General features: G+C 38.8%; 1 long non-coding RNA gene and 1 pseudogene across 1 annotated transcript; one reads left to right on the plus strand and one right to left on the minus strand.

The window, feature by feature from the left end:
- Window positions 1-710: 710 nt before the first annotated feature.
- Window positions 711-3131, minus strand: LOC121750759. Its single transcript, XR_006039936.1, has 3 exons — window positions 3019-3131; window positions 1717-2073; window positions 711-1404 (listed from the first exon to the last, which is right to left on the minus strand). It is a non-coding gene; the product is annotated as an uncharacterized LOC121750759 (long non-coding RNA).
- A 3767-nt stretch (window positions 3132-6898) lies between these two features.
- Window positions 6899-13664, plus strand: LOC121750806 (annotated as a pseudogene).
- The last annotated feature ends 3264 nt before the right edge of the window (window positions 13665-16928 follow it).

The following is a 16928-nucleotide window of genomic DNA, read 5'->3' on the forward strand; positions in this document are numbered from 1 at the left end:
GTTTCCATAGCTAGTTTATTTTCTTGTAGCACTAATGCCAATAAACATGTTTAAAACATTAAATTCTTCTATATATTTTCAATGCCAACGTGGCTTTCGCATGTAATTCGTCAATTCGATAAGGGTCCGTTCAGTATAAGGAATTGGAATGAAATTGGAATTGGAATTCTATGGAATTGAATTGGAAGGAATTGAATTCTAATTCAATTCCAAATCCTTTGTTTGGTATAGCTATGGAATTGGTATGGAATTGTATCATAATTCCAAATCCTTTGTTTGGAATTGATATGAAATATGATTTGGAAGTGAATTAGAATTCAAATGACAATTCAAAATTTTTAAAATAACTATTTTTTAATTAATTATTTAATTTAAAAGTAAATCAATTTTTACTTTTTTTTCTCATGCTCTAAAATTCAAATTTTTTATTAACTATAATTATATCATAAAAGCAAATATTATAAGTATAATATTATAAAATAATTAAGTAATGATAATTAGTTTCTATTATCAACATACAACATAGTTATATATGGAGTATATATATATATATATATATATATATATAGTGTGTGTGCCTATATAATTTAAATACAAGATAATTACACATGAATATGGTTATGTACACAAATTATGATAATGTCAATTATATATGTCTCTACTAATGAGATAAATTAAAAAATAGTAGTAATATTTTCATCTAAAGTACATAAGTAAAAAAAGTCCGAAGGTCTTTACCATACATTCAAAGTTATAATCTTTCTTAAACAAAGTTTAACAAACCAAATATGATAAATCTAAATCTAAACAAAGTTCAAACTGATAGATAATCTAACAATTACAAACTAAAAATGATGTCAACTTCTCTTATCAAGGTGCATTTTGAGCCACATATCCTTCAAGTCCACTGGCATTCCCACAAATATATCAAACAAAATGTGATCGTGCATCATCATATCCACAACCTTGATTTTCTGCATGTTATCCAAACCAATACACTCCAACTCTGCTAAAATTACTTGGGGATTAACCCTTTTTTTCTCACCAAGAAGAAACTCATTTTTTTCTTTTCCGTCATCATATAGTCACTAAAGTCGGCAGTCATTTGCTTCATACAATCCGAAATTATCGTAGTCCCCGATGGTTTCTTCCTCGATCCAAGAGAAGTTGAGGAAGATGTAGCCCCCTTTCTTTTTTGTCGGGCCAACAATTCTGTCACGGAAACATCAACTTCTTCATCGCATTTGTCAAGTGAATCTCCAATGGTAGGAGAATTGACCTCAATCTCATCAGTTTGTTCCTGATGTGTTCTTGAACCTTGTCCATCAGCACGCTCTTGGGAGAAATATCATCCCAATTCTCGACCACAATTCTTCTCCTATATTGTGCACGTTTTGCGTTTGCCTACAAAACAATAACAATCATAGTTAACATGATAATTGATTATTGAAAGTAATTGTTTAAGAAAACTAAACAAATTGGAAAAACTTCAAAATAAGTAGTTATTTAGAATCTGAATATGCTTACTGTCAGGTTCATATCTTTTTCAATGAATATGCTCACTTCCTATTTAAATTATAAAAAACTATTTTATATTTACCAATCCAAACTTCATTAGAATCTAATTAAATGTTACTGTACCCAAAATAATGAAACAACCGCAAATGAATACCATCATTTTCCAGATAATGAAGACAATATTATATATAAAATTACCTTCACTCGTTCATTCTACACGTTTTCATCGTGAACCACGATTCTACCCATTGTGTAATCCCATGTGATTGGAGTTCCAGAATTGCATGACATCAGCACTGGATGTAAGATCTCATAGTGCTTCTCCCAATTCTTCAAACGAGCTTGAATGTTGTTTTTATCCACCTTAATGTTTAGATTCACCATAAGTGCATTTATGGCAGCCGTCCAAGATGTAGACTTCCACGCAAATTTTCCATCGAGTTTTTTTCCTTCATTCATCTGTTCAATGAAGCACGCTCCGAGAACCTTATCCATCTCAGAAGTCCAACTACAATATTTAGATTTTTCTTTCCCTACTCGTGAATTAGAGGCCATCTACAACAAATAAGAAAGCAATAGAAAAGACATTAGCAGACATGTAATCTAACTTGATACACTTCCTTGTATATGGTGTTGCTATAACAAATTCCACTATATATGGATGCAATTCAAAAGTAGCAACAAGTAACCGGTTGGGATCACTCCACAGGGGTCTAAACATACATGTAGTAAGAGGAAGAAGAAGAAGAAGAAGAAGAAGAAGAAGAAGAGTTGACCTAGGAGCAGGCTAAGTTAGCACAGTTTCTGTCCAATTATTTCAATATTTGATCAGATATAATATGCAACATGAAGTTAGACCTGGCAAAGATAAGGTGATGACTGGACTACAAGAGATAAATGTATGTGCCACAACATATCTCACATGTAAAAAGTAGATTTGGTGCCGTAAAACGACCATGCATTCTTCAATTTTTTGTCAACATATCATACTTAATCAATGCATAAACACCATAGCATTGTAACACTGATCCCTTTTCCACTTAGCTAATAGCTATATCCATGAAGTCTGTTGTTGCAAAACTGTAGTTAAGTTTGACATAATCGAATCCACAGTTCCATCAGCACCAAGACTTCTAAACTAATGAATGAATAAAGTCTAACTTCACTCACTCAATCCTGAGCTAAATGGAAAAACTTCTACTATATTATGCATTTTAGCACCTTCCTAGTAAGAAATTACCATCAAATTTAGCTCCTCCAAAATATTTTTATGTATCTGCCTCTGTAAGTCATTACAATAAACGGCTTCACACACGAGACGGAATAAAAAACAAAAGGATCACCAAATTTCTGTACAGAAACACAAATTAACTACAAATATGTGAAAGAACCAAGTTAAATTCAAAAGTTTGAACACAAAAGTTTCGAAAAACACATTGTAAGAAACTTCACTTTGGCTTTTCATCAAACAAGAAATTCATGGTAAGAACATTCGAGTACCTGATTATCCATCAATCGATAATCGAGAAGCAGCTAGGGCACAACGATTGGAGTAGTTCCAAGTCTCTTCCAAGAGAATTGCTTCGTGTAGAGAGAGAGGGAGAGAAAGCGGCTAGGAAGGAGAGAGGGAGAGAAAAAACGGGCTTTTTCCTCTTTTATATGACCCGATTAGAGATTTTGACCCGGAATTAGGGTCCGCGTTTTTTTAAATTTTGACCCGGTTTTCTATAGAATTGGATTTGCAATTCTTTTGGTAAGAGCATCTCCAACGGCGGACGTCCGGTCGGACATTCGCGACGGGCGATCGGGACGTCCGCCATTGTAACGAAGCAATTCGGATATGGACGTTCCGTAGGGACATCGGATGTCCTCGAATGTCTGGGCGACGTCCGGGCGGACGTCCGCCATTGTGGCGTGGGTCGGACGTCCGGTATTAATATATACGGCTCGTTGAACGCGAAAGGGTTGACGTTGATGTGATTAATTTTTTTGTTTTATTACTATGTATTTTTTTTTCGAATCATGTATATTTTTTTAATGATGTTGTTAATTTTTCTCGTTCGTATTCGTGTTGAAATTTTATTTCCGTAAACGTAAATTGCTTTATTTGTGAATTTATGATTTTTTTTATTGCGGGAAGTCCTAGTGGGAAGGGCGATGGGAAGGGTGGATTGTGCAGGGGAAGTCTTAGTGACGTGGCAGTGGGATGGGAAGTCCTAGTGACATGGCAGGAGGTGTTTTTGAGAAGTTCGAGTGGGACATCCGTGCATTGGAGATGCTCTAAGGCATGCCATTAGAATCGTGGAATTGGAATTTAATTCCAAATTCACGTATTTTTGCATGTATTGCCGAATGGCGGAATTTGAATTGAAATCTGCAATTCCAATTCCAAGCCATGAATTCCGTGGTGCCGAAAGCACCCTAACATATTTTTGTATCCACAAATTAATTCATAAAAAAATTGATGTTTGTTGAACCGAAACCCTACGGCATATGCACTTTGCGTATAAACAAAATTGATTTTTCCTTAATATAGAGGTTGACTATTTTTATCAGCATGTATTTCTTAAAACAGGATAAAATTTTACTAGTGCTTTAAATAATTTGATGCCTACTGACGTGAAAATATATAAGCGGCAAATACGTCGTAACCCTCACGAACATTTAAAATTAGAAATTAATGTCGGCATGGGCAGCGCAGTTGGCAATTGAGGGGCAGATCAATGAGATTTCTAATGCCTGCATGGGCAGCGCAGTTGGCAATGGAGGGGCAGATCAATGAGAATCTCATTATTGTCGTGTAGTTGCTTCAACCCCCTCTTAACGGGTTACTGCTTGCCCTGATTTAACTCTCTCACATGATGTCAGACCGGAATGTGGGGGCCGCCAACAATGGCGGACCAACCTGTAAAGAGGGGAGGGCTTTAGCCCCTAATGAATCCAATTTTTAAATTTTTTTTTCTATTATAAAATTTTAAATTTTATTCATATTTCGAACATATTGGTATATAAAAGCCCCTAATAATATTTTAAATTACATGAAAATTTATTTTTGTATAAAATTTTGAAAATTTAGCCCCTACTCATGTTTATTTCTGCGTCCGCCCCTCGCCGCCAAGGCGACTGAATCATTTTTTCTGCAAAAATTAGAAATTAATCAAGATACTTTGATAAACTTCTTTATAAATAAGACATTAATTTAATTAAATTTGAGAATTAGTTTCCTCCACTCACACATTTCCTCTCTCTACACCCATACATACATTCGCCCTTTCTCTCTCTCACCCCACGCTTTTACACACACATATATACAAACAGTATCCGGGTCTACCTCCTCTCTCTCTCTCTATGGAAATTGCTATTGATGTTATGATCAGACATTAGGCCATCCACAACGCTGTTCCTATACCGTTCCTTAAACTACTATTTGCGGGCCCCACTATACTTTTTTACTCCATTTCTTAACTAAGGAACGGAACCTGCAACCCTCCGTTCCTTAACCGTTCCTTAAATTACTATTCATTCAATTTCATTTTTTTTATTTCCAACCCAATTCAATTTAAATAAACACACTTTAATAAAAAACAAACACACTTTATTAAAAAACACACAACATTAAAAACAAATTCAACTTAAACTTAAAAAAAATAAAAAAAGCACACAATTAAAATCCTAAAAAAATAAAAAATACAAAATAAAAAAACACACAATTAAACGTGGGAAAATAAAAAAACTACTCTGCCGGCGAATCATCCTCCTGAGGCGGTCGAGGTTTAGGGGGAGGAGGAAGACCAAGTAGTCCTGCCATATGCACAATTCCGTTCCACCAGGCCGTGAATTGGACGTACGAGAAGCGGGAAGTGTCCGCCATTGTGGCGGTTATGTACGCCAGCATAAGTGTGTCCGAGCCTCCCCGCGAGCCCGATCCCAAGGCCGACTGGCTTGATTTGCCTCGGCCCTTCCTCGCTCTAGCCGCCTTTGCCGCCTTCACCGCCTTCGTCCCTTGCGGCCGACGGCGCCCACGGCTGGATCCCCCGTATTCGTCGGGCGTTGGATCCCCCGTACCCCTAAACACCTGCGGTTCACCCTCGCTGGCCTCACCGGTGTCACCAGACGAGTAGTTGCCGCTCGCCGTGTGCTTCGTGCGCTTTGAGGTTGAGCCCGAGCTCGAGCGGACACCGCCGGCCCACCTTTCCTCGTCCTTGACGAGCTGCCAAATATCAACATATTTGAACTGTAGACCGGTTTCCTGGTAGAAGACGCGCAAAGCCGCACTCAGAATGTCGGCGCCCGAAGCTCCGCTTTGGTAGTTCGCCGCTTCGGCCGAGTAGATGCCGCAAAATTTTTTGACCTGTGCGTCGACTCGGCCAAAGTGAGCACGGAGCATTGTATATTTGCGCTTCCGGGCCCCTTTCGGCTTAGTCTGGTGGTAGACATCACGGACCTTTTCCCAGAAGCACTTGGCGGCTTGTTGGTTCCCGACGATGGGATCGTACGAGACGGTGAGCCAGACGGTGTAAACCGCCTTAGTTTCTTCGTTGTTGTACGGATGCCGGCCCAGATCCTCCAGTTCCTCCTCCTCCTCCTCCTCGGGTGCCTCAGAAGTAGCCCTAGAGCTTCCACCGCCTCGGCTTCCTCCCTGGGTGGGTTCAACGGGGATATCCTCCCGAATCTGGGACAAACCCTGAGAAAGCCGCGAGCCGGGAGGTCGAGCGTAGGCATCCACATCGAAAGTGAGTGGTTGGTACCCACCCGGGGTCGCCGACCCCTGGGTGCCCGGCGTCGACGACCCGGAACCACCAAGTGTGTTGTACATGGTCTCCCAATCGCCGAACGCGTTGAGATCCCACCCACCGGAGCCGCCACCGCGGTAATTCCCGTCGCCGGACATTTTGTGAAGGAGATTGAAATAGAAAATTGGAGAGGAATTGATGTTGGTTTTAGGAAGAGTAGATGTGTAATTGTGTGTGAAATGTAATAAATTAGGTGTATTTATAGAATAAGAAAATAAAAATAAAAATAAAAAAATTAAAAAACGGTAATATTACCGTTAAAAGAAAAAAATTTAAAAAATCATTTAAAAAAAATTTAATTATTGCGTCATCGCTGACGTGTCCCGCTCGCGGGCCGGCGAGTGGGAAGCACGCACGAAGCGGAAAGTGCCACGTCGCCCCAGCGCGTGGCGGCACAAGCCGTGCCGCGTTCCGTGCCGTCGGTACCCGGCACTAAATGGGAGCGGAATGGTGCGACGCAACGCGTTCCGCGGCGAAACCGTTCCGGCGGAACGGCACGCGGAACGCCGGCGGCACGCGTTGCGGGTGCCCTTACAAGCGTTGCATTGCTCTGCGCTAAAATATATTCAGTAGCTGCTATCCAAGGAAATACTTAATTTAAGTGTGTAACCGCTGCAAATGCTTTCCAGCTATACTGATATTTGATACAGATTGTTCCGTAGATACATACAATAGTTGAATTGGTAGATTAGGCTTTCTGCTGTGCTAATTTCGAGGACAGCATGTTGGGGGCAGGAGTGCAGTTCAATAGGAGTAGAAGTGGCGACGATAGGTTTGACAGCGCCGCGAAGGCTCGCCGGAGCCAAAATTTCATGCGGAGAGCTCAGAGTCAGAGCGATGTCTGCTCGAGGCGGAGCCAGCGCGATGAGTTTCTGCAGGAGAAGTCCGTGCCGGAGTCTCCGACGCCGGCGGCTGAGTCCTCGTCTCTGTGTAATTTGGAGAGATTTTTGGAATCAATCGCGCCTTCGGTCCAAGCGCAACATTTATCTAAGGTTTTGTTTGTTTTGCTCGTTTCCTTAAGATGAATTAAGCCAAGCATATATGAAATTAGTGATTGATTTCTTGAGGAAATGCTGGTTTAGAGTAGAGATTGTAATTGTTATTCTCGAATATGATGAAATCGGAGGAAATCGGGTTTCTAGGCTAGTTTGCCTTTAAAATAACGTAAATGTACCCATTTTGTTATCTATTCCATAAATGGGAAAACGCCACCCTCGTTGGCGTGTTTTTATATGAAAACGCCACCCGTATTGGCGTTTTATAATTAAGAACCGTATGTGTCGGTGTATTGCATGTACGGTGAAAAACGCCAATCCCACTGGCGTGTTTTAACAAAAAACGCCAATTGGAGTGACTTTTAAAACACGCCGACTACAGTGGCATGTTTATTCAGAAACGTTACCTCGGCGTAGGAAAAAAGTTCAAAAAATTCTAACTGTAAAACGCCATCGCCGTTGGCGTTTTCCCCAAAAAAACGCCAATATTGTTGGCGTTTTTATGCAGAATGTCCGCTACGACGTAGGAAAATTTGGTCAAATTTTCCCCAAGTTAAAAACGCCAATTGGAGTGGCGTTTTATACAAAATCTTAGTGATATAAAATGGCCAACTGGGAATGGCGTGTTTGTTCCTATCGTCGACCAATAAGTAATATAAAGAGTTCAAAATATCAATATGAATACGTATAAAAAGAGGATTTATCAAATTACTAATATAAAGAGTTCAAATCAATGAAAAACCACCAATATCAATAGAATGTATCAAATTAGTTTAATCATCTCGCCGTTTCCGCATAAACAAACCCTGTATCCCCTTCCCAATTCTGGATGTAGATCTAGGGATCCTTGAGGGAAGAGTATCTTGAACAACAGCGTTCTCTAGATCCACCCCAAAAAAATCATCTTGCACAGACGACCGCGGTGGAGAAGTGGGGACATCACTGAGGCCAATATCTTCTCCGGTACCACCGGTGTGGCTGACAGAATGACGGCCTCGAACTGCAGATCTAGGTGGAGGTGGTTCCACAAAATCGTCATCGGAGCGGTGTACGGGCTGAGATGACGACTCTCCGCAGGCGGTTTTCTTCTTGGTTCGTCGTTTTGCCTTTTGCCTTACGGGTACGTCCACGTCCATTGCAGAGCGCTGCGAAGGACGGTAGTCCATCAGCTCAGCCTCCCCGGATATCCGCAGTCCTTCTTCAATCATCCTCGAAATGGTTCCCAAAGCCGGATGTTCTGTCGTATCTTGGCCACTTAGAAAGTGGCGCACGTTGTGAAGTGTCTCCACCTACAATTATCAAAGTTAAATACATATCATAATATGAATTTAAATAATTAACTAGGGTTTGGTTAAGTATGAATAATTTACCGCGAATCTATGAGAAGATGCCGTTTCGTGGAAGCCCTGTTCAGCATGCACGCCAGGTTTGGTTAAATACACCACAGTTATCTGCCGAAACCAATCCATATATTCTTCGGTTGCAACAGGCTCATCACTGTACTCCAGATCAGTCCACACCAAAAAGTGTCTGTTGTCCCACTCCTGTATATAATTGGCGTGCCAATCAACCCAATTTCGACCAGCTTTTCCACGGCGATCCTGTTTCGCAAAATCAGTACCGTGGAACAGGGGGAGTTGCGGGATATACGGTTGGACAATCCCAAATTGGCGCAACACTCGGTGTGGCAGGTGTGGCTCAGCCAGATTCCAGCAAATAAGCGTTGTTATCGACATCCATACAGGACGACCGGCATCACAACTTTCCGGCAACTCCCGTTGGAGATAAGGCATCCAAATAAACTACATGTAACACAAATTTATTCAAATTAATTTCAATAAAAAACAACAAACAAAAAACAATTTATAAGTATATGAAGTACCTGGTTGGCATGCATTATGGAGAACTGATCTCGGAATTTTCAATACAATGTCCGGGTGCTTTTACATATGACGCCGGACCATTCCATCTACAAAATGTAAATTATGAGCGAATAACACGAAGATTGATGAACATAAAGCTTAAAAAATGAATTAGTGAACAACTTACGCGCTTGCACATGGTAGATAGTCTGTATGCACGGGATCTAGCATCCCCGGTCTAATATTTGAGATTCTCTCCCAAGCCCACAGCTGTAATAGAGTTAAGGCTCCCCCGACATCCATCCTCTTAGCAACGGCAGCTTCACACAAATTGTGGTACAAGCAAGCAAGCGTCGCACCATCCCAGCTATAGGTAGAACACCGTTCTATATCCATGAAAAATTGCAGGTAGAAGAACGGAATTTTATTTCCGGTGGCATTCGGGATCATCAGACCACCAAGTAATAGCAGACAATAGATACGAGCCCGCTGAGCATATATGTTGTGTTCGTGCTCATCATTCAGCTCAATCCTCAATTGACGCGATATGATTGTCTGCTTAAAAGCCATTTCCTTCAACTCGGATGCGTCCGGTATGAATCCTAGAAAATCCAAACACCTGTCCTGCCAATATCCCGGTTGTGTCGGGGGGATGTAACCCGTCACAGCCTCTCCATCAACTTTCAGGCCCCATAAAACCTCCACGTCTTCCAATGTTACAGTCGCTTCACCGACTGGGAAGTGAAACGTGTGAGTCTCTGGCCTCCAACGTTCAATAAAAGCGGTGATAAGATGGTGGTCAATTTCCTTTGGCTGACCACACCTCAATAAACCGCCGAACCTTATCTGGTCCACTAGTGCCAAAACACGGTGATGTATGGGAACATTCCAAATTATTCCTTCATATCGTCGGCAGCGTACGTATTCGGATGGAACTCCTGCCCATATGTTATTAGAGATGTGTTGTCTCTGAAGATACAGTACAGAAGGATCTGCAGGACAACACGCAAGCCGACGAGCAGAAGTCGAAGATGATGCCATAATTTACCTACACAGCATTCATAATCCAAATTTAACATTTACCAAACATAAATCATTTCAATAATTACATACAATTTAATCCAATTTCACAAAATGGAACACCAAAATCAAATAATTCACAATACACAAATTCACCTACACAACATTTCACATCCAAAATCATAACACAATTCATCTACACAAAATTGACAATTTCAATTACAAATTTGTCCAACCTAACAATTTCAATTTGTCCAATTTCAAATTGCCCAGCCTAACAATATAAACAAAATTAACAATTCAAACTAAACAATATACATCAACCCACATAAACCAAATCAATTTGCCCAATTTTTTTGCTATAACAACCATAGGGTTTAGGTTTATAATCAATTTTATATATAAATTCACTTAAATCCAAATAATCCAACATAATAATCAACACTAATGTCATTCAAACAATCCAAAATGCATAATATTTCAACTCAATTCACAACCCATTACAAACCCTAGCTAACTATCCAACAATTACTCTAATAATGTAAAAGATAAGCATACTAACCGAAGAAAATATATGAATCTGGGAAAGAATAGCACTGATTGATGAATGGAGGGCGAAATCACGGAGAGGAGGGCGAATTCGCGGAGATTGGCGCTGCTTGGAGAAAAATCGCAAAGTGTGGGTGTGGCTGTGATGTTTTCGCGATTTGGGGGTGGAGGCTGCTGCTATATCAGCCTATTAAAACACGCCACTCAAATTGACGTTTTTCGGTTAAACACGCCGATGTTATTGGCGTCTTTGCTTTTAAACACGCCAATGTCATTGGCGTGTTTTATATAATACACGCCAACACCAATGGCGTGTTTTAACGTAATGATCATTGGAAAGAATACGCCCAAAATACGGCACAAGTATAAAACGCCGTCTTCGTTGGCGTCTTTACGTTTAGACACGCCAATATCACTGGCGTTTTTAATTAAAAACACGCCAACTTCATCGGCGTTTTTCCCATAAATGGAAATAATAACAAAATGGGTACATTTACGTTATTTTAAAGGCCAAATAGCCTAGAAACGCGATTTTTCTCATGAAATCGTTCTTATATTCATGTTTTTCCTCACATAAATTTTTATTTAGAGTTAAATTGGACTGAAGTTTCAAGTTGCTGCCTTTAACAAGTAATGCTGCTTTGATTGTGATTGTGAAACTTGTAAATTTATAATGTACTAGAAAGTTATTATGTAACCTGTTGTTTAATTGCTGATCGAATTAGCATATCCAAAAATAATTTTTTAACTTATTGGTCAACTTTGTGAAATGGCTGAATATGTTCCTCTTCTTATCCAAAACTTTATCAGTGTATATATATAAATGTTGCAGATGATGGTGAGGGACTGGAGACAGGGCAATGTTGAGTTTCAGCCATACTTTGTGCTTAGTGATTTATGGGTGGCATTCAAGGAATGGAGTGCTTATGGCGCCGGAGTGCCTTTGCTACTAAATGACACTGATAGCGTCGTTCAGTATTATGTTCCATAATTATCAGGCATCCAGTTGTATGCGGACCTTTCAAAGAGTACAACAAAGTTGAGGTATCTTCTTTCAGCTCTTAGACTTCTATCATAAGTTTCTTCACTTGTTGAGAAATTATTATTTAATTTGATGTCCTTAATATTGTAGGCAGGAGGCCATGAGCATTCTGGTCACTTCTAATGTTTGATGTCTAGTTTTACTATGCATAAAAATGGTGCTTTCTCCCTCCCTAGTTGTTAGCAGCATATGATAAAGTTAGATGAGCTAAGCCTACTCGTTTATACTTGGAATTACCATTTCAATGCAATAGCAATGAGTGATTGACTTCTAACGAGTACCAATCCTCCAAATGCCTACCCATTAAAATTGAGTAAATATGTGGGCATTGTTGGTCAATTTTAATTTTACAATTATGTACCTTATTTCACTATAAAACATATACTTAGCTCCTTTCACAAACATTCTGTGCTTAATGCAATGTGGTACTAGCCATTTATATTTGCAGCCCATGCATTAACTGACATAGGAGAATGACTTCTGACGCACTTTTCCTCGTTTTACTGATTCATTTATAGGCGGCTTGGTGAAAGTGATGGAGACTCTTTTAGGGATTCTAGTAGTGATGGAAGCAGTGACAGTGAACTGGATGGAGTACCATCCCCGTTAAGTGAGCATCATATGGAATTTCAAGAAGGCTTTTCAAGTGATGAAGGCGAATCTGGAAGTTCAGAGGGCAGCTTGTTGTTTGAGCATCTTGCACGGGACCAACCATATTGTAGGGAACCTTTAGCAGACAAGGTCAGTGGTCTCTTTGATATTCTCCTAATGTCTCTCCTTTATCTGAGATATGATTTTCTCTTATATTTCTTAAACCGTATTATTTTGAAAATTTTACAGATATCTGATCTAGCTCGTGAATTCCCCGAGCTTAGAACTCTGAGAAGCTGTGATCTGCTTCCCTCCAGTTGGCTTTCTGTGGCCTGGTACACACCCCTTTTGTTTGAATTGAATTTGTCATACTAATACTATCTATTAGTTGCTATTCTGCGCTTAATCCTTGCCTTATGTGTACCAATGATCATATAGGTACCCAATTTACAGAATACCAACTGGGCCAACTCTTAAAGATTTGGATGCTTGCTTTCTAACTTTTCACTGTCTTCATACCCCCATTACAGGTAGGCGATGGCTATTATGATGCACATTTTTTCCTTCACCCGTGACACAAATTACAAATCATGCACATTGTAAAGCTTTAGTGGTGGTCTAAGAATAAGCTCAATTTGCACATCTGTAGGAAACGAAGCTGCGCAACCTCCAGTCTTCACTTATCCATCCGAGAGTGATGGTGTTCCACAGATTTCGCTGCCGGCTTTTGGCATGGCCTCATACAAGTACAAAGTTTCACTATGGACTCCGAATGCAGGAAATCAGCGGGAATAAGCAAATTCTCTCTTGCAAGCTGCTGACAATTGGCTGAACTTACTCCGTGTCAATCACCCGGATTTCTCCTTCTTCTGCCGTAGGTAAACTTGGTTGCAATTCCCCTCCTTTGCCGTCTCCTTCTTCTTCAACTTTCTACATGAAACACCACCAAATGCCATTGAAGTGCTTTTAATTCCAACTAGCACATGAAACAAAACCGAGGTGAGAAAAAAGGAATGTGCTTCAGTGTTATTTTAATGGTGGAATAAGGTTAAAATTTAGCGACGACACAAAATAAATATTGTTTTAGCAGGATTAAAGGTGGCTGAACTCTAGCATTTTGGCTGGTTGATGCTCTGTTTTTTCGCAATTTGTAATATAGAACAAGCTGTGTTTTTTCTAGTTGCCGATATGTTGTAGTAGTATGTTTTGTATCAAAATATGTCTGAATTTGAAGGGGATTCTATAGAGAAACTGAATTGTTTAAGTGTAACTAAATGTTCAAAATAGTAGACGAATGGAGTGTTTTTGCATTCTCGTTGCAATTTGGTTCTTGATTATTTACAATGGTTATTATTTTTTGTTTTAATTTTTGGTGGGCATAGCGAGATACTAGACAATCATATTTCACATTTTCACTCTTTGGTTGATTGAATGTTATACTCGCATTTCGTATGTTGGCCACCTCAAGATTACTTAATTAATCATTTCGTGGCAAATTATACATAATTTTTTTGTAAATCCTTATAAATTGTCGAAGGTTGAATTTTTCAACCTTGAACCTAAAACGGAAACTCTTTATCAGCATCACGAGTTGTGAAAATTAAATCACAAACTTTCGGCTAGTTTCGAAATTTGAATTCATACATAGGGAGTAACATAGATTGGACTTTGGGGCATCAATTAATGCATTAGAATTATCGTCTTCCAAGTTTATCCCTAAAATCAAACCTTCGAAAAAGTCACACTCCACCGTTTGCTCGTCAACGTCACCACTCTAATATTTCAAATTACAATTTGTCAGTTTGTAATAATTCAAAGAAAATTTTAAAAGCTTCCCATAATAAAAGAGAGAGTAAAAACCAGCTTCATATATTACCACAAACAAACCAAAGGTCGAAGCAGGAAATATGGCATTAACACTAGTACGACATTACACTCATGTCTCATCATCATCATAGAAATAAACATCTATATAGATGAGAAGTATAAACTATAAGTAGTACGTAATAAAAACATGCCACACTAATAAGTAGGAGTACGTAATTAAAACATGTCACACTTGAACAACAATAGAAATAGTTGTGATTTAGCATTTAGGATAGGGAATGCGACAAGCACTAGAGACTCTCTTTGCACCAGGAGACTTAATAAACTTCTGTAGATTGGGATTCCTCATGTACTGGCAAAGGCACGGCCTCTGCTCCCTGAGCTTGGAGCAGCAGGCAGCGCTCGGCTTCCCTGATGACGTGATTGCGGCCGCGCAGGGGCTCAGCTGCAGTGGGTTGCAGGTCACGGCTGTGGACACCTCTACTTGGGCAAGGACTAGCATTGCTAGTGCAAGAATTGCTAGGCATGCTGTTTTGGTGTTCATTTTTTTTGGTATTGTGTTGAGGTTTGAAGTAGTTTGTGTGTGTGTGTTTATGGGGTTGGATGAGAAATTTGGTTGGTTTGTGGCTCAATTTATAGAGGTAGAGATGTGAGATGTTGGATCTCTTTTCACATTGCTCTATTAGTATATGTAGGTGGAATCATGACTCAATTGTTCTACAAATGCCACATTGCTAATTGCAAGATTTTAAGGGTTGGTGGAGGAAATTTGTTAGTGTGTGGGTGTGTGTGTGTGTGTGTGTGGAGGGACTAGAGCCTATATATTATATGAAATTGAATGGGGTCGTTATATACTGATATTTACGAATAATTGTTCTAGTAATTCATAAGCCAATTTTAAGTGTAATTACCAAATTTTAATTTCTTAAGTGATTCTTGATTTTAGTACATGAGAATAAGTTGGGGATTAATTTGTGTTCATATTATGAAAAATTACATCCAGTATTACTGTATTAGGAATCAATTTGTAGTCATATTGAAATAAGTAGGAAATAATAATGTAAGGAAGGTACGTGTGTGTGTCCTACATAGTAAAACAAACACTGTTGAATTTTTAAAAATGGGTTAATCTATAGGAGTATAATATATTTCCTCCTTCCACAACTAAGAGCATCTCCAATAACCGGCGTCACCACCGCGACGCCGATTTTTCGCCGACGCCGGTTTGACGCCGATCCATTGGAACCGGCGTCGGCGAAATCGGCGTCAAAATCGGCGTCGCCATGCCGATTCCCGCGCTGACGCCGGTTCCGACGCCGATCCTCACGGGCGCCATTGTGCGTCCCGGATCGGCGCCAAACCGGCGTCGAATTTAATTTTTTTTTTAACTCGAATTTTAAAAATTCGAATTTAAAAATGTTTTTTAAAAATACTATTTATTTATGAAAATTGTTTTTAATATTTAAAAACAATTTTTACAAATAAATTTATACAAGAAATTCGTAATAGCCCATATATATTTAATGGGCTTGCGAATTATGAAACCATTCTAGGTTGTCTCTCTTTTATAGAGACATCCTTGAATGTTTTATGTTTCCATATAGAAATATTGTACTTTTTTAATTGTACTTTTTAATTTTTGTACTTTTTTTAAATTATTGTACTTTTTTTAAAAATTAATGTACTTTCTAAATTTTAATAGTATTATTCGAATTTCCCGTATTTGTCTCGTAAATTAAATTCCGTATGTTGATACGAGTGTAAATTAAATTATATAATTGTTATTAGTGATGTGGATAGGTAGTGTGAAGGCTATGTGAGGGCTATTTGATGTCCAGTTGATGTGGCAAGCTGATGTGGCAGGAGAATTGTAGTGCTGATGATGTGGCAGTGTGAAGGCTATTTGATGGCTATTTGACGTCCAGTGCTATTGGAGATGCTCTAACGATCCTTTTCTTGGTCAATTCATAAAATTAGTCTCTTTATATTTATAAAATCTATACATCTATATTTAGGTAGACAGCACTCAATATATTTGAACTGCATTTTATGTCATAATTATTTTGAGATTAGTTATAAGAACTTCTCTTTTGGCTTAGAGCTATTATGAGATCATTATAATTGACTGATAGTAACATTTAAATGGGTAATGCTAAAAATTTGGCGAATAAAGAAGAATATAGTATTATATATACACTAGGAAAGTACATATATATGTAATATGTACATGCATTGTGTAGGCAAAATCAATAATACTTATGTATGCACACAAATGCGGATTAAATAAAATGATGAGAAAAACTAAAGTCATAATGGAATGACTTTGTAGGCATTTGGTAAGTCACGCTTATAAATGATGATTTATAATCATGCTGCACTATATATCCATCATCATACCCATACTAATGCGTGTTTAATCATTCTTGGAGCAATGAATTGCCTTCACCTTTCGATTTTCCCTTCCATTTTTCTTCCTTTATTCTACGACTAATTCATTCTCATATTTAAGTATTTTCTGGCATTTTTGCTACATATTTTGTTCACATAAAATTTAAGAATTGTACTCCTACTTATATCTAAAGCTCGCAAAATAATCCAAGTTTTACAATTCGTATATACTACTATAGTACGTACTAGCACAAATAAAAATGTAAGTAGTCAATTTTAAGTGTTTAACAACGTCTATGAGTATTACATGGTGATGGTGTTTGTGACATCCTTTTCATTACTA

This window comes from Salvia splendens, chromosome 10 (assembly GCF_004379255.2).
Source record: "Salvia splendens isolate huo1 chromosome 10, SspV2, whole genome shotgun sequence".
Lineage (NCBI taxonomy): Eukaryota > Viridiplantae > Streptophyta > Magnoliopsida > Lamiales > Lamiaceae > Salvia > Salvia splendens.